This window comes from Dama dama, chromosome 29 (assembly GCF_033118175.1).
Source record: "Dama dama isolate Ldn47 chromosome 29, ASM3311817v1, whole genome shotgun sequence".
In the NCBI taxonomy this organism is placed as follows: Eukaryota; Metazoa; Chordata; class Mammalia; order Artiodactyla; family Cervidae; genus Dama; species Dama dama.
The window spans coordinates 57,882,269-57,908,536 of NC_083709.1; the positions used below are offsets into that span (position 1 = coordinate 57,882,269).

Sequence of the window (26,268 nt, forward strand, 5' to 3'; positions counted from 1 at the left end):
TATAAGTGACACATGTCATTGTGCAAGTTTAGTGTTCAGCTCAGTCGCTCAGTCATGTCCGACTCTCTGCAGCCCCATGGACTGCAACATGTTAGGCTTCCCTGTTCATTACCAACTCCCGGAGCTTGCTCAAACTCATGTTCATAGAGTCGGTGATGCCATCCAACCATCTCATCCTCTGCTGTCCCCTCTCCTCCTGCCTTCAACCTTTCCCAGCATCAGGGCCTTTTCAAATGAGTCAGCTCTTCACATCAGGTAGCCAAAGTATTGGAGTTTCAGCTGCAGCATCAGTCCTTCCAATTAATATTCGGGACTGATTTCCTTTAGGGTGGACTGGTCGGATCTCCTTGCTGTCCAAGAGACTCTCAAGAGTCTTCTCCAACACCTCAGTTCAAAAGCATCAATTCTTTGGTGCTCAGCTTTCTTATATAGTCCAACTCTCACATCCATACATGACTACTGGAAAAACTACAGCTTTGACTAGACAAACCTTGGTTGGCAAAGTAATATCTCTGCTTTTTAATGAACTGTCTAGGTTGTTCATAGCTTTTCTTCCAAGCAGCAAGCGTCTTTTTAATTTCATAGCAGCAGTCACCATCCGCAGTGATTTTGGAGCCCCAAAAAAATAGTCTCTCACTGTTTCCACTGTTTCCCCATCTATTTGCCATGAAGTAATGGGACCAGAGGCCATGATCTTAGTTTTCTGAATGTTGAATTTTAAGCCAACTTTTTCACTTTCCTCTTTTCACTTTCATCAAGAGGCTCTTCAGTTCTTCGCTTTCTGCAGTAAGTGTGGTGTCATCTGCGTATCTGAGCTTATTGATATTTCTCCTGGAAGTCTTGATTTCAGCTTGTGCTTCATCCAGTCCAGGATTTCTCATGATGTACTCTGCATATAAGTTAAAAAAGCAGGCTGGCAATATACAGCCTTGACATATTCCTTTCCTGATTTGGAACCAGTCTGTTTTTCCATGTCCAGTTCTAACTGTTGCTTCTTGACCTACATACAGATTCCTCAGGAGGCAGGTCAGGTGGTCTGGTATCCCCACCTCTTTGAGAATGTACAATGTGATGATTTCATACACATATTTATTGCAAAATTATCACTACAATAAAGTTATTTAACATATCACATTATTATTATTACATAATAATTATTATTTACATAATAAATTATATAATTATTATTTTGTTGTTATGGTGAGAATGTTTAAGATCTACTCTGTTAGCACCTTTCAATTATACAATACAGTTTTATTCACTATATCCATCAGGCTAGGCATTAGATCCCCAGAACTTATTTATCTTATAACTGGAAGCCTGTACCTTTGAGCAACATCTCCTGCATGTCTGTAACTCCCCAGCTCCTGCAGCTACCATTTCAGTCTGTTTCTATGAGCTTGGTTTTTTTAGATTCCATATATAAGTGAGATCATTCAGTATTTGTCTTTCTCTGAGTTATTTCACAGATCTTGCCCCTTGATTGGTACCCAGAATCATCTTTCCAAAATTATTACCTAGAAAACAGTGTAAAACCAACACTGAAGTCCATTCAGTATACTAATTTCTTGTGGCTATGGGCTTCCCTTGTGGCTCAGACAGTAAAGAATCTGCCTGCAATGCAGAAGAATAGAGGATTCTATCCCTGGGTCAGGTAGATCCCCTGGAGAAGGACATGGCTACCCACTCTAGTATTCTTGCTTGGAGAATTTTGTGGACAGAGGAGCCTGATGGGCTACAGTCCATGGGTTGGCAATGAGTTGGACACACTGGAGCAACTTCCACTACTTTCACTATGGGAGAATTAAAAAGAGAATGTCACTGTCTTCCTGTTACTGCTTATCCTTCCAAAGAATTCTATAATAATTTTTAAGGAATATACTATTCTTCCAAGAAAGGAATTAAGACCACCAAAGTTTATTCATCAGGGATGGTAAATCAAGCAGCTGTTTGTATCCTCTTCTGGGGCCTGGAGGAAACTCTTGGTGCTAAACATTTCTCAGAATCAGGTCAGGAAAGTGGCAAGAACAGTCAACGTACCAGTGATTTATAAGGATATTACACTCCCTAGGGAAAGTCCCTGAAATAAATCATGCCTCAGTTAACTGTGCAAAGCGAATTTTTACAACACCAGTAGTAGAAGAGAGTAAAATTTCTCTAGTAAGTCTGGAAATAAGTAAGGGAATGTCATGGCCTTTTTATAATCAAATACTCCATTGAATCTCTAGAAGTGAATGAAGTTTTATTCTATCAAGCTGTGGAAAATGAGCCAGATGTTCTAGTGGGCAAACAGCTTGACTCCTTCCCTCTACCCTAGAGACTCAAGTCTCTGACCTTGGTAGCACAGAATCCCAAAGAACCTGTATATCTCCTCAGGGTTCCTAGCTGGAAGTAAGAATGTATTACTAGCTTCTTTCTTGCCTCATGAAAATTAACCAGCATCTTAAGAACTTCAGCTCATTCCTTCCAAAAGACCTATATGGTAAAGTTTCATGCAGTCTCAGGCATTTAAAATGTTACCACGCCATATAAATCAACTATACTTCCATTAAAAAAAAATAATAAAAGATCATTGTCAAGGTGGGGGCAGTGAAATAGGATCCAGAAGGTCTACTCTTTCTTGAGCTGTAAACAAGCATTTTCTATGCGCTCCACTCCTACATCAGCTGATTAATAAAACTAAGACCAGTTTCAGAATAGAGATGGGAAGAGATCATTTACTAAGGAAACCAGATTTGTTTTGTTTTCTTATCTCTTATCCCTGGAACTAAAGATCAAAGGAAGGCTATTAACAAGTGAGGTTTGCCAGCAATAAATTGATTGCCTTTACAACCTCACCAGAATGACAAGAAATAGCTCCATGGGCTTGAGAGAAGCTTACAGACCTCAGCCCAAAATGCAAAGGAGCAAAAGGCATTAACAATAAAACATGAACCCACATGCTCCTTTTCAAATATTCCACTCTCCCTACAACTGTATCTGTATCAGTCTATTCAAAGGCTCCTGTCTGTGTAACTCTCAGTGAAATTCTCTCTTAATGAAGTGATGCCCCTGAGAGCCAAACATTATTTGATATTGAATTCATGACTACCGTTAGGCATTAGAACACAGGGCATCCCTCTGATGGATTATTTGATTGTATATTTTATGCCACTCTTTCTCTAGAGCTTTAGAAACTCAAAGACACCTGCGATACACTTTATGCATGTGTAGATTGTTATTTTACATCTTAAAAATAGCATTGTTATTTTATTTCTTAAAGCCTGTACTCATGAAGCAAAATAAAAAATTCTCACCCATATCAATCAGTTGAAAAAAATCAGATTCCTTGGATTTGTAGTGACAATATAAATATTCTATCATCTATTCAGTGTCTATTTATATCTCCTCTTGAACTTCCCAGCATGGATGAAATATTGCATTCTGTCAGAAGAAGTAACACCCAAAATAAGATTACATTTTAAGTAGAATGGGAAAAGTTTATGACTAGTTTGCTTAAGTTGTTAAGCTATGATATTAATACGACCAGGATTTCAGGTTCAAAGTATGAACCTGTTAGCCATCTGGGTTAATTTATCTCCTACTTATTCTCTAAAATCAGTTTCCAGATGGCTTTTGTTATGTGTACAAAAGAGAACTCGGCCAAGAGGGTAAATGGACCAATGGAAATTGTCACTGATATTAGAAAAATGGCTCAGAGCCCATGCCCTACTAATGGCAGGTAACGAATTCCAGTGCCACTTAAAAATGTGAGCAAATTATTAAGTTGAAGAGAGCTCTACAAAGGTTACAAATTGGCAGACTGCCTGCCAAATACTCCCAACAATATTATTTTGTTTTGCCCCTATAGTGTTTTTAAAACACTTGAGTCAGTTACCAACGTTCAAAAATTGGAAGATATCACACAGAATCCTGGGTTGCTTCTGTGTCTACAGTCCTACGCAGCAACTTCAGCTGGATCTGAGCAGCAGCTGCTCCTTTGGATAGAGTGTGTGCTTACTGGTTCACTCCAGTCCCCACCACACCCCACTCTCGTGCTTATCTCGCTTCTACTATATGTTACCTCCCCAAGCCTCGGACAGTACTGGTACTTGAGCTTGTGATCTCCTGTGTGTCTCCTGCATGCGTGTGTGCTAAGTTGCTTCAGTCACGTGCAATTCTGTGAGACCCTATGGACTGCAGCCCACCAGGCTCCTTGTCCATGAGATTCTCCAGGCAAGAATACTGGAGTGGGTTGCCATGTCTTCCTCCAAGGGATCTTCCCGACCCAGGGATCAAACCTTCTCTCTTGTGTCTCCTGTGTCTCCTGCATTGACAGGCAGGTTCTTTACCAATAGCACCACCTGGGAAGCCCATGATTCCTGAGGTTCATATATACACAATATGAACAGTTGTAGGATCTGAGTCTGGAGGAGGATGTGGCAACCCACTCCGGTGTTCTTGCCTGGAGAATCCCCATGGAAGGGGAACCTGGCAGGCTAGAGTCCTTGGGGTTGCAGAGTTGGACAAGACTGAGCAACAATGCAGAGGATCTGAGTAGCTTATTTTTTGGGGGAAAAAGATCCATTCATTTAGTTGATGTCAATATTTGCTTTGAAATTATAGAAAAGTGAGAGCTGCTGTATCTTCAAGGAAAGACTCAAGAACTTGAACTACTGTGGCTCTCTTGCTCATATCTCTGCCTGGGATTGTTTGTCCCAAGGTTTGTCTGTGCTTGCATTAGCAGCTGTGTGTCACACAGACTGGGCCCTATTCTGTGCAAATGAATGGTGGAGAATGTATCTCTAACTCCTTCTACCCATCCTCTTTCCCTAAAAATCTACAAGGCTTACCACTTCCACATCAGACACAAACCTACTTTCCAACCCGTAGATGTTCATCTAGGGCTCAGGCCAGTGTTTCTGTATAGAAATTTGCTGTGGCCTCAGTAGATGGCTAATAAAGCAGTTTATGGACTCAAGATCCAGCTTGCACCACGCAGACAATTTCCAAACCTGCACATGTCCCAACAATCTTCCCCGAACATCCTGACAGTCTCTGTGGACCTATTGATCTGTTTTCTGTACATAGTCCTGGAATTGTTTATATTTCCAAACCAAATGCTCATTATTTGATTTACTAATTCTGCCGATAATCATTTATCTGTCAAAAAAATTGTTTTGTCTAGTCAAGTAGACCTCCAAAATGTACCCTTAGGTTGATGATCTGTCAGTTACAGAAGACAAGCAATTCAAACCACAAACCAGCTTTATCCTTCCTGAGGCATAGCATCTAAGGAGCAAATACTGTTTAGCTCTAAACCTCTCTGCTTCTTGAGCCAATGTTGGCTGGGTTGAAATATGCTATGTGTCAGTTCTGGTGGGCAAGTCTACAAGTTAAAGATGTCTCTTTCTTATGTAAGGCAGAATTCAGCATTTGCTCAGCTGGGAAACAAACTCACTAAGAAGTAGGTTGAGAACTTTGATGGCATTGCTTAAGTTTATGCAAAGGTTGTCTCTGTGTAGAGCAGGAACAAATTGAACCTTATCTGCCAGGAATCTTATGATGGTGAGGAAACCTTGCAGGGGACTTAGCTTGTGCTGTCCCACTGTGTGCCAGTCTTTATTTATTTATTTTCAATTGGAAGATAATTGCTTCACAGTATTGTGTTGGTTTCTGCCATACATCAACATGAATCAGCCATGGGTACAAACATGTCCCCTCCCTTCTAAACCTCCCTCCCACCTTACACCCCATCCCATCTCTCTAGGTTGTCACAGAGCCCCAGTTTGAGTTCCCTGAATCATATAGCAAATTTCCACTGTGTGTGCCAGTCTTGATGATCATAAACTTCCTCTGCAACCTTGAGACTACAGCTGGACAGGCTGAGAGTTAAAAGCCACTGATATCACTAAATGAGCTATTACTGGTAGACTCAGCATAGTGAATCATATAGAAGTCTATTCCCATCTTCTGTGTAGTCTTACTATTTATATGAGCTTTGCCTTATTTAAAAAAAAAAAAATTACTGCTGTGTCATTTCAGCAGTCCTGCAGACAGTATGATGGAGTGGTGGAGAGTTTCTTTGGAGCCAGTCTGTCTGGGGTTGTACTGGCTGCGTGATCTTAGGCAAGATATTTCTCTTCTCTGTGCCTCAGTTTCCTCATGCAAAATGGGTATTAGGAAAATGTAACCACTTATAAGGTTGCTGTGAGGATAAATGAGATGATAATGAAACAGTGACTAACTCAGTACAATGACAGGCATGTAAGTAAACACTCACTTAAATGTTCATTTCTTATTATTTCTCTGGGAAACACAGTGAGCTAGGCTCTAAAGAGAGCTGTCTGGGACTTTCATGGTGCCATTCAACGCATTGGAAAGGTTTTCTATTGATTCAAGAGTCTACTGTTCTTCATGGCAGCTCAGTATCACAGAGGACAGCATTAAGAACCACTCAGCTAGACATTACTTTATTCCATTTGAAGTCATTGTTTATTGATAATGCAGACACATGCTCTGCAACTGTTTCAATTTACTCTTCAGTGACTATTGTCACAGACCTTCAGACTAATGGAGCTTTAAACAAAAGGGAAGCAGAAGTGGAACGAGCCTGGGGGCTGCCTTTAAAGTGAGATCGCTAGTTAAATGGCAAAAGCTTCTGGCACTGGAACTGGCTATCAGTAGATGTGAAGCTGGGTTGTTGCATATGAAACAACCATACATAAAGTGTTTCATGTTGAATGCATGTATATATATGGCTGAGTCCCTTCACTCTTCATCTGAAACGACCACAAAATTGTTACTCAGCTATACCCCAATAAGAATAAAAAGTTTTTTTAAAAAGTGCTTCATGCTGAAAATGACAATACTCCCAGGGCTCTGGTGGACTAGGGTCTCATGCCCCTTTCAATCTCAGCATTAATGTGGTGGTCCAACCAGAGACCCTTGGGGTAATAATGGAAGAGTCACACAATCTATTTATGCACAACATGTTGCTTGAAGACTGAATAAACATTATCTCATACAGATATGGGGTTAGCCAAAAAAATTCATTCAGGTTTTTCCTTAAGGTCTTGTGGAAAACTTGAGCAGACTTTGTGGCCAACCCAATACATTTAGATACTTTATTTAGGACATTATAACTGGGATTACTCCCAATCAACAGATTCTGAAAGTACAGCTTAAGATGATCTGAAAACCTGCCTGACATTTGCGTGTGTGTGTATGTGTGTGTTCAGTCGTATCCGACTCAGGTGAACCCGTAGCCCATCAGGTTCCTCTGTCCATGGAATTTTCCAGGCAGGAATTCTAGAGTGGGTTGCTATTTCCTACTCCAAAGTCTTTTTATTTTGGAAACCACTCTCCCTAGCCTAATTTCAAAAAATATCAGAGACCAAAAGAGTAATATATGAAAAACAACAGTGAATGGCATTCTCCAAAGGCTGAATAATCACATTTTATATAGAGCTTGAAGGCAGAAGGAAAAGGGGATTACAGAGGATGAGATGGTTGCATGGCATCGTCGCCTCAATGAACATGAGTTTGAACAAGCTCTGGGAAATGTGAAGGACAGAGAAGCCTGGCTTGCTGCAGTCCATGGGATTGCAAAAAGTCAGACATGACTGAGTGATTGAACGACAACAACATAAAGAATAGAAGCAAGTATCTGCTCTTGGATTTTTCTTAAGCAAAACTATAAATTATTGGGGAGTTATGAAATTGAATATATCATGCCATTCAGTAATCTTGGTAAGCCTCTTCCTTTCTCTGAATTTTCTCTTAGACAGAGTGCAGCTGACAGCTATAGACAACTCTTTGCTTGTCCTAACCGCTAGACTATGAAGAATCACCTCATGGGTACTATCCTGTCAGTCACTTCCTCTGCCCCAATCCCGTTAGAAGTTATTCACATTTGGCTTTCAACTAATATTTTAGGTTTCTGCATATTATCACTCTATGTAAGTTTGCGAGCATTTGACTCTTTTAAAATATCTACACCTCACTCTTTTTTAAAAGATTATTTTAGAACAATTTTCAGTTCAGTTCAGTTCAGTCGCTCAGTTGTGTCCGACTCTTTGCGACCCCATGAATCGCAGCACGCCAGGCCTCCCTGTCCATCACCAACTCCTGGAGTTTACTCAACTCATGTCCATCAAGTTGGTGATGCCATCCGGCCATCTCATCCTCTGTCATCCCCTTCTCCTCCTGCCCCCAATCCCTCCCAGCATCAGGGTCCTTTCCAATGAGTCAGCTCTTCGCATGAGTTGGCCAAAGTATTGGAGTTTCAGCTTCAGCATCAGTCCTTCCAATGAACACCCAGGACTGATCTCCTTTAGGGTGGACTGGTTGGATCTCCTTGCAGTCCAAGGGACTCTCAAGAGTCTTCTCCAACACCACAGTTCAAAAGCATCAATTCTTCGGTGCTCAGCTTTCTTCACAGTCCAACTCTCACATCCATACATGACCACTGGAAAAACCATAGCCTTGACTAGACAGACCTTTGTTGGCAAAGTAATGTCTCGGCTTTTTAATATGCTATCTAGGTTGGTCATAACTTTCCTTCCAAGGAGTAAGAGTCTTTTAATTTCATGGCTGCAATCACCATCTGCAGTGATTTTGGAGCCCCCAAAAATAAAGCCTGACACTGTTTCCACTGTTTCCCCATCTATTTCCCATGAAGTGATGGGACCAGATGCCATGATCTTAGTTTTCTGAATGTTGAGCTTTAAGCCAACTTTTTCATTCTCCTCTTTCATTTTTAGTTCCTCTTCACTTTCTGCCATAAGGGTGGTAGGTTTATAGTAAAATTGAAGGGAAGGTACAGAGATTTCCCAAATGCCCTCTTCCCTGCACACATGCATAGCCTCCAGCATCACTCACCAGAATGGTACATACTTTATCAAGGATGAATCCACAGTGACACATCATAATCACCCAAAGTGCATAGTTTACCCTAGGGTTCACACTTGGTGTTGGTTTGAATAAATGTATAATGACATGTATCCATCACTATAATATCATATAGAGTATTTTCACTACCTCCAAAATTCTCATCCCTCCTCACCCCTTACAGACACAGCACTCTTTTCCACGGAGGATATTAGCACCAAAGATATCCATAATTTATCAAAGTGTCAATGATCCACAGATCCCAATGGCATATGAAATTCTAGAACTAATAAAGTAACTTATATTGTATAGAAAGGTATTTATTTAACTTATTTTTATTTGTATTATTGACTCTGGAAAAATAGAATTGTATGTGTATGTGTGTGTGCATGTTTTACATGTGTATTTTCATAAAATTTTATTTTAGGAATACTTATTTCTGCCTCTGTGTTATACCACTCCACATGGGCAAAACTGAAATCTATCTGCATCTGGCAAATGTTTTTTATTTATGTTTTGCCATGTACTTTAAGTTTGAAGTAGAGATTGTGACAGAAATCCTAATAATATGTACTAACATCACTCAGGAGATTGGTCAAATTAAATGCAATTTTTAACTTTGGTTTAATCATAGAATTAACAACATACCCCTCTCTTACCTATGTTAGTGAAGAAGCATTGTCCTGTTTCTTTATCCTCTGCTCCATATCAAAAGTCTTGTCTGACATCGACTCCTAACCAATGTGTCTGTTGTCTTAATACCAACATTAGCTGGTAATACCTTGAAGAGCAGATTGTTTAACTTTGGGTTTTACTTTCCCCATCAATAAAATTAACAACAGCATCATCTAAGCTATCAGTGGTATAATAAAAGATAGGAATACTTATAAATTAATAAAGATAAAATTATTGAAGGAGGTTTTCGCCTCGGTTGACTCACAGTACTCTGAATGGACAGTTTCAGGATTTGGGTTTGCACTGGTCAGAGCTTTAATGCCCAAGTCAGATAAAACTCATATCAGCTCTCCTGACCACTTCCCAGTGGAAGAGACGAAATTCTATATTAAAAGTTACTATTACATGAGAACATCTGTTACTTCTGAAAATGAAATAATTTGATTGGTTTTTATTTTTGGACTAATTCAAGTATTGCCAGACTGCTTGGATGAACTTGAAATGAGCCACTTACCTATTTTATGTGTTATGTTGTTTTCTGTGTTTTTCAATCGTATATGATTTAACTCCATCGTAATGGATCTCCAAGTATGTCAGTTAGCCTTACTGCCTAACAAACTACCCCAACAACTTTGTTATTGTTTAGTCACTCAGTCGTGTCTGAATCTTTTGCAACCCCATGGACAGTAGCCTTCCAGGAGCCTCTGTCCTTGGGATTTCCCAGAGAAGAATACTGGAGTCGGTGGCCATTTCCTTTCCCGGGGGATCTTCCTAACCCAGGGATCAAACCCTCGTCTCTTGCATTGGCAGGTGGGTTCTTTACCACTGAGCCACCAAGAAAGCCCCAAAACTTAGGAGCTTTCAAAAACAAATATGCAGTTATTAATTGTGATTCTGTGGATCACCTGGGCAGTTCTTTTGTCTGAGCCAGTTTAGCTGATCTTCAAAGTCAGCTGACAATTCAGCTGAGAAAGGATGGTCCTGGATGGCCTTACCTGTCTGGTGTTTGGAAAGTTGGGTGGTCAAGGGGACCTCAGCTGGCCTGACATCCTCCAGCAGGCTAGCCTACTAATCAGCAACAGAGGGCAAGACCCAGCACATCTGTCAAATTTGCTCTTACCCCATTGACCAAAGCAAGTCACATGACCAAGGCTAGAGTCAGTGTGGACGACACTCCCCAAAAGTGTGTATATACAGATATGAAGCTTTGGTTGCCATTACTGCTAGCATTAGAAACCTGTTCAATCACTGGGTCTTCTTTTTTGAAAAGCTATTCTAATATAAATCCGTATAAATTGTCACAAGATTCTGATCATTTTTCACTTTTCACACAGGGCTCCTGAGCTACAGGATTCTATGTTGCTTGTAGGAATTTTATTTATAATAAGGTTTCTTTGGATTTAGAAGACGACTTTCAAAATATCTAATGAAAGCAGGAGGATACAGTGGCAAAAATATGGCACTAGGCCTAAGCAGGCATGCTTTCTCACCAGCATGATGTGGGGTGAGAAATTAGGACAAGTCCCTCCCTTTCAGTGAGAATCAATTTGTTCACCTGGAAAATCAGGGACTGGGGTGAAGCCTCCGCCTGACTTTGCTATTCTCCAATGCTAAAAGATCCAGATATGTGCAACAGTACAAAATTGATTCAGGGCCTCAATAAACATATGGATATACTGCTCTATAAGGAAAATATTGACCTTAGCAAACTCAGGTTAATAAATTTTGATATTTGCCTCAAAAGAAATCAATACCCACTTTTTATCTTCACATAAAGTAATACTTCTATGAGCCAAAGCTAGTGATGGAAGTGAATTTACCTCTAATCCTAATAAATGCATTATATATAATGTAATATTATTATAGATCATCATTCATTATAGCTGGACATTCTTTGATTTAGAACAAGGGTATTATACTCCCAATTCATCATTCAGTTAACTTTTCTTTTGAAGGAAAGATTAAAAAAACATTTCTCATTCTTTTGGGACCATTAGTGCATGAAATAGTATATTCATTACATAAGAACACTCAGAGCTTTTAAGCTATCAATGGAATCTTGTTTAGTCAGCTAAAGTACATGTATTACCTTGTTGTATGGGTACAAAGTGATTCAAAGCAAGATACCTTTTAATCCTCTGAGGAAAACAGTTGCATATTTCTCTGGCCTGCTTTCACTGTTAACGTTTCTTATTTCTTCTTGTTTTCCTTTGGATTTGGCACTGACCATTAGATGAGATTTTTTTTTTCTAAACAAGGAACTCAGAAAGAAACGAAGGCTCTATGTGCCTGCTTGGCAAAGAATTATTCTAACTATAATTTTTCTCTAAAATGAAACACAATATTAACATTCACAGGGTAGCACGGGTAGGACTCATTGAACATTCCATTATAGAGATCTTAAAAACATCCCTTTAGACAATTGCTAATATTTGAGGTCAGAATACTCCTTGGAATCATTTGTCCTCAGACTCAGTATAAGGAATTAGTAATTTTGTAAAACAGACAGGAAGGGCAAAAAGTGAAATTAAGGAAGTGGGGGATTTTAGTAGTAGATGAATGAATTGGCGATCCTAATCTTAACTGGGTTTTTTGTGTCTCTTTACTGTTTCTTCCATTACTGGAACATAACTGCACAGGTCCCCTTTTTCAACATGACTTGTATTTTTCTTCAAAAAAGAGTCCCCACAGCTCAGTAATAAAGCCCAGACGAGGACTGGATTCAAAGCCTCATTTTGTTACCTACATATTCTAGGACTTTGGACAAGTCACTTTGAGAGCTTCAGACTTCTTCATTCTTTAAATGGTGTTAAGATCTATCACACAGGACATTAGTTCGAATCAAAAACCATTTGTGGTATGGACTGCATCTAGCAAAATGCCTAGTACTCAGTAAATATTAGTTTTCTTTTCCATGCTTTCCTTCTGTATCTCCATGTCCATTAAACCAAAGTTTAAAGGAAAGAAAGAAGCCATAGGACAGGGGCATCAGAGGGGCTTCTCAGGTGCCTTCCTATCTATCCCATCTCTCCTCTCTCAAGGATCTGCTGGGGGTGGGAGGGGCTCTCTACAAGCATCACGTCTTCCTCAGAGAAGTATTTTCTAACCGGAGGCCAGGGTGGGTCTCCTACTATGCACTCCCTGTTCTTCTCTGCAGTTTGCATACTTGCTACTCGTTCATTCATTACAATGATTGACTTTGTGTTATTGCTAAGAACATAGACTTCAGGGTCAGACTGCCTAGATTCAAATTCCACCTCCTCCACTTATTATCTATGTGACTTTGGGCAAGCTACTTACTCTCTCTGTGCCTCAGTTTCCTCATCTGTAACATGAATATTACCTCCCTCAGTGGGCTGTGGGGCGGGGGGTAAGAAAGGCTCATCAGTTCTGAGCAATGATGAAAAGGTTTTACTACTGACCTTTATAGCTATGAAGCTTTCTATACTTGATCTGAGCTCAGAATTTAAATTTTTTAAGAAACAAATATGCTTATTGATAGAATGATTACTTTTGGGTCAATCACAAGTCCTTCTAAACTGGAATATAAAATATTTTATCAGTTATATATAACAGTATTTGCTTCTAGTCTAATAACTGTGACACTTGAACCTTTTAGCTCAAGTCCTGATTCTACCACTTACATGTTATGTGACTCTGGGAAATTTTCTTAGCCTCCATAATCTCACCTGTAAATGCTAGTCATGCAGATTTGCACACAGTAAGCTCAGTCCACGGTTTGCTGTCTTGTGAGTGAGACCTCTGGCCCATCCATCTCTGTATTCTGTCCCTCACTAGACACCAAAGGGTATTTTGGAGAGTACAGTATTGCTCTTCAGGAGTTAATTGTGATTTCACTTAGAACACTTCCTATTCTGCATGATTTGGGTATTTTAAAAGAAATCCCAGAGCCAGCTGAATGGCAGTGAAAGAAGGGAACAATGAAGGCAACTTCCACCAAACACTAGGAAGCCCTGAAATTTCTAGCTGTATTCAGCTCTTGTAAAATGAACTTTAATGTAGGCTGGACTTCTTTTAAAATTCAACTATCCCAATAAGGCCTTTAAAAAAATATTCCAATCTTCAGTTGGGACCATGATTCTCTAGGCATGTGAATGAATGGCTTTCCATTGTATGTCAATGTCTATTGAACAGGCAAAACATCATGCTCTTCTCATTAATTCTCTTTTTAAGATAAGACCCTTTGCTTTAAAAGATGTTTTGGGAGGACACAAACCTTGCACACACTCTAGGTACAAAAAAAGGGAAACTTGAGATTTACGGCAAAAACATAAAACCAAGCTATAAGCATTCTAAATTCAATGTGGATAGCGGATACTATACTAAGTGGACTTAGATCATGAGGTCCTGATGACTAGTCTGATTATTCATCTTACTTTCCAAAAGTGTTATGGTTGAGCTAAAAGAACAAAAGGATAGAGAGAGATGTTCTTATGGAATTTTAAATTGTTTTTCACATAAAACATGTTTTTCTCAAAGCTGGATTTACCTAAATTCACTGACAGCTGGAAGTCAAATGTATTCACATTAAATTGTCTACATCACAAGATTCCAGTAGATAAAGTACATTTCATTTATTAATGTAGAAGAGACCCTAACTCCTATATTTAACCAAATATGTTTCTCATCATTTCTAATGCTTAGAGAGGGGTATGAGAGAGAGAGAAAGAGAGAGATGATGGTCGGTTTTTTTTTCATTTGACAGTGTATCATTTTTTTGGTTTGCTTTCTGTTTGGTTTTGCAAAATAGGAAGAGGATGACTATCTACAATGGCCCAGATTTTGATAGTTCAGGAAGTGACCATAACCATCTACATTCACTTTCTCTGGAGAATTCCATCTCCTGCTTCAGTGTTCATACATTCCTGGAAAATAAAAAGAAATACAAAACTTTAGGAATAATAAGACAAGGGTTCCTTTTATTGCTAGAGAGAGCATAGTACCTAGAGTAGAAAAAGTTATTCAAAATTCTCAAGCCCCATCCCAGACCTACTGAACCAGAATCTGTATTTTAAAAAGTTCTTTATGTGAACATTAAAGCTTAGGAAGCAGTGTCCTAGGAGGTCGCTCACACTATGGCCACCTCCAACCTCAGGGTCTTTGGAGAATCCCTGTGACATTACAGTAGAATCTGTAGAACTGGAGAGTAAGAAACAGCCAAGGGTGTCGAGAAAACATTCATAGTTCACTACCCATTGGACAAATTCTCTAGGAATAAGTGACTTAAGGGCCGTAAAAGTGGAGGATTTCAAGAAGGAATGCAGATACTACCTGTTTGTAATTGGAGAAACCAGACTCCAAGTGTATAGCGATAGTCAGGACCATGTCTCAAAACCTATAAAGGATGACAGGAGGCGCTGGTGAGCCTGTTCCAAAATCCACAATTCAGGGGTGAAGAGAGAGAGGAAGCTGGGGGATGCTACAGTGACAAGTCTGTGAAGAGCTTGCCGAACCTTAGGAAAGTTTTGTGTGTGTCTACAGACTGATTCTTGAGCTGACGATAGTCACAGCAGCTTTCTACCCCTTCAGAGGTCGGCCCAGCTTCTTACAGTGACCAAGTATAGCCCTTCATTCATCCATAACTCAACTATCTGGCAATGTCATTTCCCCTGATATGCATCAGAAATGTAGCTTAATTCAATTCAATATGTATTTATTGATTGACTATATTAGGCACCATAACTATGACTCAATTTTTTAATTAAAAAAAAGAACCTCCGAATAGTCAAAATTGGTGACCATGTTCATCAGTAAAGCTCATAATTCTTCCATGTAGAATCAGGGTAGGCCCAATTCTGAGCCTATTTTTATTTATCTATGTTGTTCTACTGTACATACACTTCTGTACACACATGAATTCGAGCAAACTCTGGAAGACAGTGGAGGACAGAAGAGCATGATATGCTGCAGTCCACGGGTTGGATATGACTTTGCGAACAACAGCGACACCACCCAGTTATAGCAAGCTTGGTATCTGGTTTCCAAGCCCTCCATGGAAGGCATAAAGGGACAGGGCAGTCAATGCTATTGCTGCAGGAAATTGCACTGATCCAGCCAGAAGAGCAATAGGTTGTCCATAAATGGAGGACCAGAGATCTATAAATAGAAGACACAAGAGCTCAAAAAGCTCCTCTCCCTGGAGTGTTTTTTTTTTGTTTTTTTTTTTTTTTTTTGGTAGCTATAACATCTCCATGCACCTCCCAAGACCTGGGCCTTGAAATGTTACACCAGTGCAATTGATCCTTAAAAGGGAGTCAGTCTTCACAGAAAGTTACATCATATTCCCAATACAATTTGAAAAAAAAAAAAAAAAGAAAGAAATTCCCTGGCTGTCCAGTGGTTAGGACTCAGACTTCATACTTTCATTACTGGGGGTCCAGGGTTCAATCCCTAGTCAGGAAACTAAGATACTGCAAGCCACGTGGCACAGCCAGAAAAAGACGAATGAAAATTATGTAACATATTGTAGGAAGCTCTCCACGCAGAGAGGCTCTGGTAAAAAAAATCATGGTGCTTGAAAGAGCAGCCCAGCATTTTAGAGGAATTTGCAAAGGCTCAAGCTATAAAATTCTGGATATGGGCGGCTTTAATATGTTTTCAAAAGGATCAGACTTACCTGGGGTAATATTAATAAATCGAAATAAGGAACACTGCCTCTGATGGACTCTAATTTCCACTGTCTGCCTTTTACATGAATGAGACGTTTGTACAAGCTGTACATTCGTGAACATCACACAGCATTTCCCATCACATCTGAGGACACAGAGCTGCCAGCACACTCCTCATATTTCAGCCCCTGTTTCTAGGTTCTTGAGCATCATTTCAATTAAGCCTCCAATAAGCTGCAAGCAGAAGAATCATGGCCCTTATTTGTCTGCTCCTTGAGAATATTCAGAAATAGGGGTATCTGGGGGAGAAAGCTGCTTTAGCTAAATGAAATATGCAACAATTAATTCTCACCAAAAAACTGGAATATCTGTTTGTAAAGTATCATGGAAATTATAAATATAATCAACATATAGTAGTATATTGATTTGGTGTATTTAATACAAATATGTGTATTATATCATGTTATTGCACCCATATACTAGAGAGAGAAAGGGAGAGAAACAGAGAACTGGGACTATGTCAGGAAAAATTCTTAAAAAATACACTAAATATTTAACAGTGTTTTTTCTCCACTGGGAAATAAAATTACTTGCACATTTAGTTTCTTCTTTACATCTCTACATTCTATGAGGTTTTTGCAAAGAAAACAAGCATGCATGTGCACACACAAACACACACACAATACCAGTACTTCCATTTGGAAGGAAAGGAAGAAAAGATGAGAAAGAGGGAGAGAAAGGAAGGAAAGAAGAAAGGAAGAATGGGAGGGAGAGATGGAGGATCTGGTGAGGAAAACTGGCCCACAGATCCCTTAAGTGCCACTTAGCCTTGCAGGTTCCCTCATCCTTCTCAATACCAGAGTACCCTGCCCCTTTTTACTGATGACACTTCCCTGTCGCTGTCATTGATTATTCCACACACCCAGTCCCTGGGACTGTCCCTTTTTGGTAGCTGATAAAACCAAAGCACTAAGAATAAAAACATGCAAAGCCACAAACCTAACTGTGGTACAGCCAGAGGCTGGGGACACCCACCAGCTGGATCACTCTCCCAGCAACTCAAGGTTCCCTGGGACTCTCTTCTCTTCCATATGTGGTCAGGTTGTTTTCCAATTTGGAAACACACCTGTGAACCAAAAACCAATCCTTAGCTCGTACTGAAGGTCATCCCATCATGAGTTGGGGCAAATTAGGACAGGCTGGAGAAAGAGAAGACTTGGGTGCAGGCAGCCTCTCATTTGAAAAAGCTGTCCTGAAGTTCATTCATTGCTCAAAATAAGAAGGGCATTCGTCATCTAAATAGGTAGTTTTATTTTCTCTCTTCTAAACATGCCCTTTCTTTATATGCTGTTTAAGACTAAACAGTATAAAACAGGATTGACATCATGTAATTACTTGCCTTTTACACTGTGCTAACTTAATTTACTTTTCATTCTCAGGTATTTAAGAGACCATTATTTTCCCATCAGACTTTACTGTCTGCCAATTAAAGGGTTAGATGGATGAAGTAGAGAGAGAATATTGTTCAGGAAGGTTTCAGGTAGACATATGGAAAACAACAGCTTAATACCACTTTCTTTTCATTAAAGTCAGAATTTGTTTTTGGCCAGTTTACCAGTTTATGTGATACCCTCTGTGTATAATATGTTGTTTTTTGGTTCCACTTACAAATGAAAATGGCATGATCATCATATACCTTCTAACATTTGCAGCTACATACACAGTCTCCCTTTCTGTGGAAAGAGTAAGCAGTTGGGGATCACGTTGGCACATGGAGTTGTTTTAAGGTCACACTTACTCTTCTGGTGCACCAAAGTTACAAAGCATGTTTGGATAGCACCCAGTGGTCTCATGGAGCTGTGCTGTCCCTCTGCTCTGCCAGGTAAATTTCAGCAGGAGCCACATCCCAGCTCCACAGACTGCTCTCCAGTCACGTGATCAAAGATGCTTCACATCCTAGGAAACATTGGGTTTGTGTTGGTTTAAGTAAGGTGTAAGGTGTAATGACACAAACAAAAAATACAAGTCACTTTTCTTCTTATCCACTCTCATTTTATGTAATAAAAGTCGTGACACTAAGGTTTTTTTCACCTTGTATCTTGAAACACAGTCATTTCCTTTTTCTCTGTGTCATTATGGAAAACATCTGTATTTTCAAAGTCAAGGAAGTCATAGTAATTTGCTCAAGAACTGTGGAGAGAGAAAGGGTCCAGGACAAAAGTAGAGACATTTGTCAGTTCCAGAAAGCATTTTCCAAAGAAAGAGAATTAGCAAACCAAAAAGATCACCATAAGCACAACCAGATAACCTCCACCATTAAAAAAAATTAATTGACTGTAGGTAATAACTCAGGAGGCAAAGCCTAGGCAATTATTAATTGCAAAATATGATTATTGTGTGTCATGGCCTCCTCGTCAGAATTCATGGTTCTACTTCTGACCTGGAAGAGTAAGTCCTGGGTCATGAGTTGACAGTAGGCTATAGGTTGTTTCAGTTACCCTAATCCTGGGCTTAGAGCACACAGCAGTTCAGTGAATCCATCTCCTCTCTGTCCTGAGAGAGCAGGCATGGAGAAGACAAGATTGTCACCTATCAGATTCTCCTCCACCTTAACCCTGAGCTCATTCTGGATTCAGGTCAACAGTCCCTGCAGTTACTGAGCTCCATGCTTATATGTAAGAGAGGTGTGTGAGAGAACCACATGAGGCTGTATAAATTTAAATGCAAGGTAATTAAAATTGAATAGAATTTAAAACTTATTTTCTTATTTGCATTAGTCACATTTCAAGCCTATATTGTTTAGTACGAGTGTGGGTTTTCAGTCACTCAGTTGTATCCAACTCTCTGCGACCCCAGGGACTGCAGCCTGCCAAGCTCCTCTGTCCAAGGGATTTCCCAGGCAAGAATACTGGAGTGGGTTTCCACTTGCTCCTCCAGGACATCTTCCTAACCCAGGGATCAAACCTGCATCTTCTGCGGTTGCTGCATTGGCAGGTGGATTCTTTTTCAGTAAGCCATCATAGAAGCCCATTGTTCAGTACAGATATAGAATATTTCTATCATCACAGAACATTCTGCTGGACCATGCCGTAAAATTAGAAATGCTTGCTCTCTCAGCATCCCCCACCTCAAGGAAGAGCTGAGGAAAATAGGACTCCTTTAGACCCTATAGCTCATCTTTGCTCTAATTTTCTTGACGAGATATCTAATCTTTCCTATTCTATTGTTTTCCTCTATTTCTTTGCACTAATCACAGAGGAAGGCATTCTTATCTCTCCTTGTGATTCTTTGGAACTCTGCACTCAAATAGGTATATCTTTCCTTTTCTCCTTTGCTTTTCACTTCTCTTCTTTTCACAGCTATTTCTAAAGCCTCCTCAGACAGCCATTTTGCTTTTTTGCATTTCTTTTTCTTGGGGATGGTCTTGATCCCTGTCTCCTGTACAGTGTCACGAACCTCCATCCATAGTTCATCAGGCACTCTGTCTGTCAGATCTAGTCCCTTAAATCTATTTACACTCCCACTGTATAATCATAAGGGATTTGATTTAGGTCATACCTAAATGGTCTAGTGGTTTTCCCCACTTTTTTCAATTTAAGTCTGAATTTGGCAACAAGGAGTTCATGATCTGAGCCACATTTAGCTCCTGGTCTTGTTTTTGCTGGCTGTATAGAGCTTCTCCATCTTTGGCTGCAAAGAATATAATCAAACTGAAAGAAAAAAAAAAAGAATATAATCAATCTGACTTCAGTGTTGACCATCTGGTGATATCCATGTGTGGAGTCTTCTCTTGTGTTGCTGGAAGAGGGTGTTTGCTATGACCAGTGCATTCTCTTGGAAAACTCTATTACCCTTTGCCCTGCTTCATTCTGTACTCCAAGGCCAAATTTCCCAGGTATTTCTTGACTTCCTACTTTGCATTCCAGTCCCCTGTAATGAAAAAGACATCTTTTTTGGGTGTTAGTTCTAAAAAGTCTTGTAGGTCTCCATAGAACTGTTCAACTTCAGCTTCTTCAGCATTACTGGTCAGAGCATAGACTTGGATTATAATGATATTGAATGGTTTGCCTTGGAAACACACAGAGATCATTCTGTCATTTCTGAGATTGCATCCAAGTACTGCATTTCAGACTCTTTTGTTGACTATGATGGATACTCCATTTTTTCTAAAGGATTCTTGCCCACAGTAGTAGATACAATGGTCATCTGAGTTAAATTCACCCATTCCAGTCCATTTTATTTCGCTGATTCCTAAAATGTCGACATCCACTCTTGCCATCTCCTGTTTGACCACTTCCAGTTTGCCTTGATTGATGGACCCAACATTCTAGGTTCCTATGCAATATTGCTCTTCACAGCATCGGACCTTGATTCTATCACCAGAAGCAGAAGATATTAAGAAGAAGTGGCAAGAATACACAGAAGAACTGTACAAAAAAGATCTTCACGAGCCAGATAATCATGACAGTGTGATCACTCACTTAGAGCCAGACGTCCTGGAGTGTGAAGTCAAGTGGGCCTTAGGAAGCATCACTACGAACAAAGCTAGTGGAGGTGATGGAATTCCAGTGAGCTATTTCAAATCCTAAATGATGATGCTGTGAAAGTGCTGCACTCAATATGTCAGAAAATTTGGAAAACTCAGCAGTGGCTACAGAACTGGAAAAGGTCAGTTTTCATTCCAATCCCAAAGAAAGGCAATGCCAAAGAAGGCTCAAACTACCACACAATTGCACTTATCTCATACGCTAGTAAAGTAATGCTCAAAATTCTCCAAGGCAAAGTCCAGCAATACGTGAACCATGAACTTCCAGATGTTCAAGCTGGTTTTAGAAAAGGCAGAGGAACCAGAGATCAAATTGCCAACATCCACTGGATCATCCAAAAAACAAGAGAGACCCAGAAAAACATATATTTCTGCTTTATTGACTATGCCAAAACCTTTGACTGTGTGGATCACAATAAACTGTGGAAAATTCTGAAAGAGATGGGAACACTGGACCACCTGACCTGCCTCTTGAGAAATCTGTGTGCAGGTCAGGAAGCAACAGTTAGAACTGGACATGAAACAACAGAGTGGTTTCAAATAGGAAAAGGAGTACGTCAAGGCTGTATATTGTCACCCTGCTTATTAAACTTATATGCAGAATACATCATGAGAAACGCTGGGCTGAATGAAGCACAAGCTGGAATCAAGATTGCCGGGAGAAATATCAGTAACCTCAGATATGCAGATGACACCACCCTTATGGCAGAAAGTGAAGAATTAAGAGCCTCTTAATGAAAGTGAAGGAGGAGAGTGAAAAAGTTGGCTTAAAGCTCAACATTCAGAAAACTAAGATCATGGCCTCTGGTCCCATCACTTCATGGGAAATAGATGGGAAACAGTGGAAACAGTGGCTGATTTTATTTTTCTCGGCTCCAAAACCACTGCAGATGGTGACTGCAGCCATGAAATTAAAAGACACTTACTCCTTGGAAGGAAAGTTATGACTAACCTAGATAGCATATTAAAGAGCAGAGACATTACTTTGCCAACAAAGATCCATGTAGTCAAGGCTATGGTTTTTCCAGTAGTCATGTATGGATGTGACAGTTGGACTATAAAGAAGGCTGAGCGCCGAAGAATTGATGCTTTTGAAGTGTGGTGTTGGAGAAGACTCTTGAGAGTCCCTTGGACTGCAAGGAGATCCAACCAGTCTGTCCTCGGGGAGATCAGTCCTGAGCGTTCATTGGAAGGACTGATGTTGAAGCTGAGGCTTCAATATTTTGGCCACCTGATGCGGAGAGCTGACTCATTTGAAAAGACCCTGATGCTGGGAAAGATTGAAGGCAGGAGGAGAAGGGGACAACAGAGGATGAGATGGTTGGATGGCATCACTGATTCAATGTACATGAGTTTGGGTAAACTCTGGGAGTTGGTGATGGACAGGGAGGCCTGGCGTGCCGCGGTTCATGGGGTCGCAAAGAGTCAAACACGACTGAGCTGCTGAACTGAACTGAACTGAGACCCTATAGCATTAGTCTCAAACTTCAGCATGCCTCAGAATCATTTGGAGAGCTTGTTAAAACACAGATCTGGGCCTCACCCCTAGGGTCTCTGACTGAGCAAATCTACAAAGAGCCCCTCAGATTTGCATTTCTAACAAGTTCCCAGGTGATGACAGATGCTCCAGTTATGGGGTCCACACTTTGAGAACCACTGCTCTGTGATTAGTAGGAATAATACCTGGAGTGTAACTGGCATGCAAAATGCACTTGACTAATACATTAAAATACTCAAATTTGTCTCAGTTCAGTCAGTATACATTTACTGAGTACCTCCTGTATCCCAGGCAGCAGGTTAATTACAGGGCTACAAATATCAGGCCTTGATTCTATAACTGAAAGGGAGAATTACCTAGAACTGCACTGTCTAGTACTATAGCCACTGCATGTGGCTCCTGAGCACTGGAATTAGGCACCTAAGAAACAGAATATTTAATTTTTATTCATTATAACTTAAGTTGAAATATTAAAGCGGTATATAATATTTGTCCATTAATCATAGCTATATAGTTTTGACAGGACTATATTTTATTTGAACTGTTGAAAATTTGACATCCAAATTGGTGTATAAGGGTAAAATGCACATCGGAGTTCAAAGATTTAGTATGGATTAAAAAAAGTTAAATATCTCATTATGTTGATTACATATGATAATATTGGGACCCATCTAGGATAAATAAAACATGTATTGAAGTCGTTTTCACCTGTCAATTGTTACATTTTCAATGTGACTGCTAAGAAAAAAAAACATTAAATCACATGATTTGCATTATATTTTTATTGGACTGTGCTGATCAGGAATCTAACTTCAGTCTCTTAGACTATTAATTGCCCATCAATCAATTGGAATCCTGGAGTAGAGGGGAGGAGTAATAGATTAGGACTGAAAGCCCTGTAGGCTCTGAAAACTGTGATTCCTGCAAGACAAAGTGCCAGAAGATAATCTTTCCTTTCTGCTTTTCCTCCAGCATTGGGCAAACCTGCCAAATATCTCCCTTTGAATACCATGACAGCCCACTCTCCATCTGCAGTTCAAAGAAAAAGATGATGATTCAATCTCCTTAAGCCACAGAGGACTACATCTTAGGCTCACACACCAATACCATACATTTTCTAACTGGGCTGCACTTCTTCCACGTATCTCTATAAAACCAAGTGAGAGCTGGCTTGTTTTTGTTGTATATAGCAAAATGCTGGCCTCCCTTCCAACTTTAAGCATTCTTCCTATCAGACAAAAAAAAAAAATGTCATAAATTGAAATGCTAACTGTTTATTAAATGGCCTCCAAGGTCAAAAAGATGAAATTTGCTTTTGCCATGTACAAATGAAATTTTTTAAAATTAAAACAATATACCCATGTTCATAGCAGCATTATTCACAATCGCCAAAATGTGGAAGCAATGCAAGTGTTCATCAATGGAGGAATGGATAAATAAAGTGTGATGTATACATACAGTGGAATATTACTTAACTTAAAAAAAAAAAGAAGGAAATTCTGACACATGTTGAAACATGGATGAATTTTGAAAACGTTATGCTAAGCGGAATAAGCCAGTCACAAACTGACAAACGGTGTATGATTTTACTTGTATAAGGTTGTTGGATTTATGGACACAGGTAAATGTAGCTAATGCCACAGAATTTTATATTTAAAAATTGTATGTTCTGTATAAATCACCACAATTAACAAAAAATGAAAACAATCCATTATCTAACATTATGAACCTATCTTCTGTCTCTTTCACTCTACTATCCCTGAAGCTTGCAAAATCTTAGAGAATTGTTAATAATGCAACTAACAATAATACTCATTCTATATTTTTAGAGCATTTTAGCATTTATAATACACTTAAAATATGATTTCACTTGAAGTAACAGTTCACTGCCAATTGTGTTATAGAAACCTGTAACTAACTACACTGAGGATTAAGATTCAATGATATGTAAAAAAAAAAAAAAAAAAAAAGATTCAATGATATGCCCAAGGTCATTAAGGCTGAGTTGTAGCAGGGCCAGGATTATGTCCACATGCTCTGACTCTGCATCATAGCAGATCTTTATTTTGGATTCTGAGCCAGACCATGGGGTAAACTTCAAACACTCCAGAAACCCAAGCTGTTTTAGAAACAGCTAGCTATAGAACTATCTTGAACCAATTAAGGAAAAAGACCAGCCCCAGACAAATTGTGGTGGGGTTGAAAATTTTCTTTAGCAAATTTTTAGCAAATTTCTAACTTCCCTTCTTATCCTGCCGTCTCCTGCCTGGTCTTAAGTCACCTCCTAAGAGAGCCAACACTTTGCCACTGCTTCAAAAAGACTACTTTCCAGTAATGGCACTCAGGACAGCTCTAGCATACCCCTGTCCCCGTCTCCACTAAAACTTACCCAACCCATGTCTCTGTCACTGCTTTGCTAAACTGTTGACTGATGAACAATTAAGTCACATTCAGAAGAGCAGTGCCCGCCTGTGCTCAGTCGCTCAGTTGTGTCTGACTCTTTGCAACCCTAGTGGTGCTCCCCCAGTGGTGGTTTTATTCTTAAAAGTAATTCCTTAGAGACGTTCATGCTTGCTAAGGCGCCTCAGTCATGTCTGACTCTTTGCAACCCTAAGGACTGTAGCTTATCAGGCTCTATCCATGGGGATTCTCCAGACAAGAACACTGGAGTGGGTTGCCATGTCCTCCTCTAGAGGATCTTCCCGACCCAGGGATTGAACCCACGTCTCTTACATCTCCTGCATTGGCAGGCAGGTTCTTTACCACTAGTACCACCTAGGAAGCCCTGCTTAGAGATAGCAGTGTCTTAAAGGAATAAACAATCAAAGGGGAAATTTCAGACACAGGGCAGATTAGAAATGAGGTCATTTCAGACTTGGTGTCTTTAGTCGAATTATGAGAACAACTGTCTGTTCATTTATAGGTGAAGGTTCTATTCAAAGTGAATAAAGGGAAATCTTAATTCACCACTGAGATGCTTTGGCCACAGTCCTAAAAGTTAGGATGTAGAAATCTTCACAAAGTCCTAAAGGGCCACATGGTGGTCATCTGTAGTCACTGTTTTGGGTCATCCTCTGAGGCACTGCTCGGCTCAGATCTGTCATTACCGAATGACTGTGAACAGAACACATTGAGGGTCTCATGATGGCTTGGTACAGTCTGCTTACTGAAATAGACTCATATATCAAGAGAGTAAAAGATTTCATAGATGAATTACAAACTAGAAATATTAATAAACTGAAATCTTACAGTATCTTCTGCATTGACCAAACTCTATCTTCCATCTGGTATAGAACTAAAATGTTACAGATTTTATCAAAATCATGGAAACCCTAAAGACTACTTCTACCTAGCATTGATCAGATTTCTCTTCAAAATTATCATTTCCTCAGAGTAACGCTTTTGGTGAGGAGGGCACAGCCACCCACTCCAGGCTGTAGTCCACGGGGTAGTAAAGCACAGCCCAGTGCATTTGGTAATTATCATTTTGCAGATACAAAATGAATCAGGGCTAAAAATTCATGTTAAGTTGCAGGTAGAAGCCAATGTGGAGTAAGTATGTTTTCGTATTATAACATTGAGGTATCACAAGGCCATTTTTTACTTAGCTTTTGCTATTTTGAAAAAAATAACAGTGTCAGAAAGAGATAAGCATTCTCATAGCCTGCTTGATGTTTCCAAGAACCTTTAAAATAACTAGACTTTTTTTCTTAGCTATATCTTTTGTCAGAATCTAAGAGAAGTAAACAGAGTTGTGCATTTCATAATAGAGAAAAGACTCTTAGAAACAACTGAAAATATCCACTTATGATGAAATTGAATAAATTAAGGCAAGCCACATGAGGAAATATTACATATCCACTAAAAGTAATGTTTCTTTGAGAGTATTTTAACAATTTTTATTTTAAATTTAATTTTGCATAGAGAATATTTGAATAATACATATATAATATTTAATGATTCAGAAAGTATTCAGTTAAATGTCTTTACCTCTAATCATTCCCTTAGAGATAAAAAGTATTACCAATTTCTTATTTATCATGCCAGAG

General features: G+C 39.5%; 1 protein-coding gene and 1 non-coding gene across 2 annotated transcripts in view; both read left to right on the top strand.

Moving 5' to 3' along the window:
* The window catches only part of RORB (RAR related orphan receptor B), a 197,025-nt gene that overhangs the window by 89,000 nt on the left and 81,757 nt on the right, over positions 1 to 26,268 (top strand). The gene's annotated exons all lie outside the window — the stretch shown is intronic.
* On the top strand, positions 12,939 to 13,008 carry LOC133049008 (small nucleolar RNA U2-30). The gene has a single exon (XR_009691173.1). It is a non-coding gene; the product is annotated as a small nucleolar RNA U2-30 (small nucleolar RNA).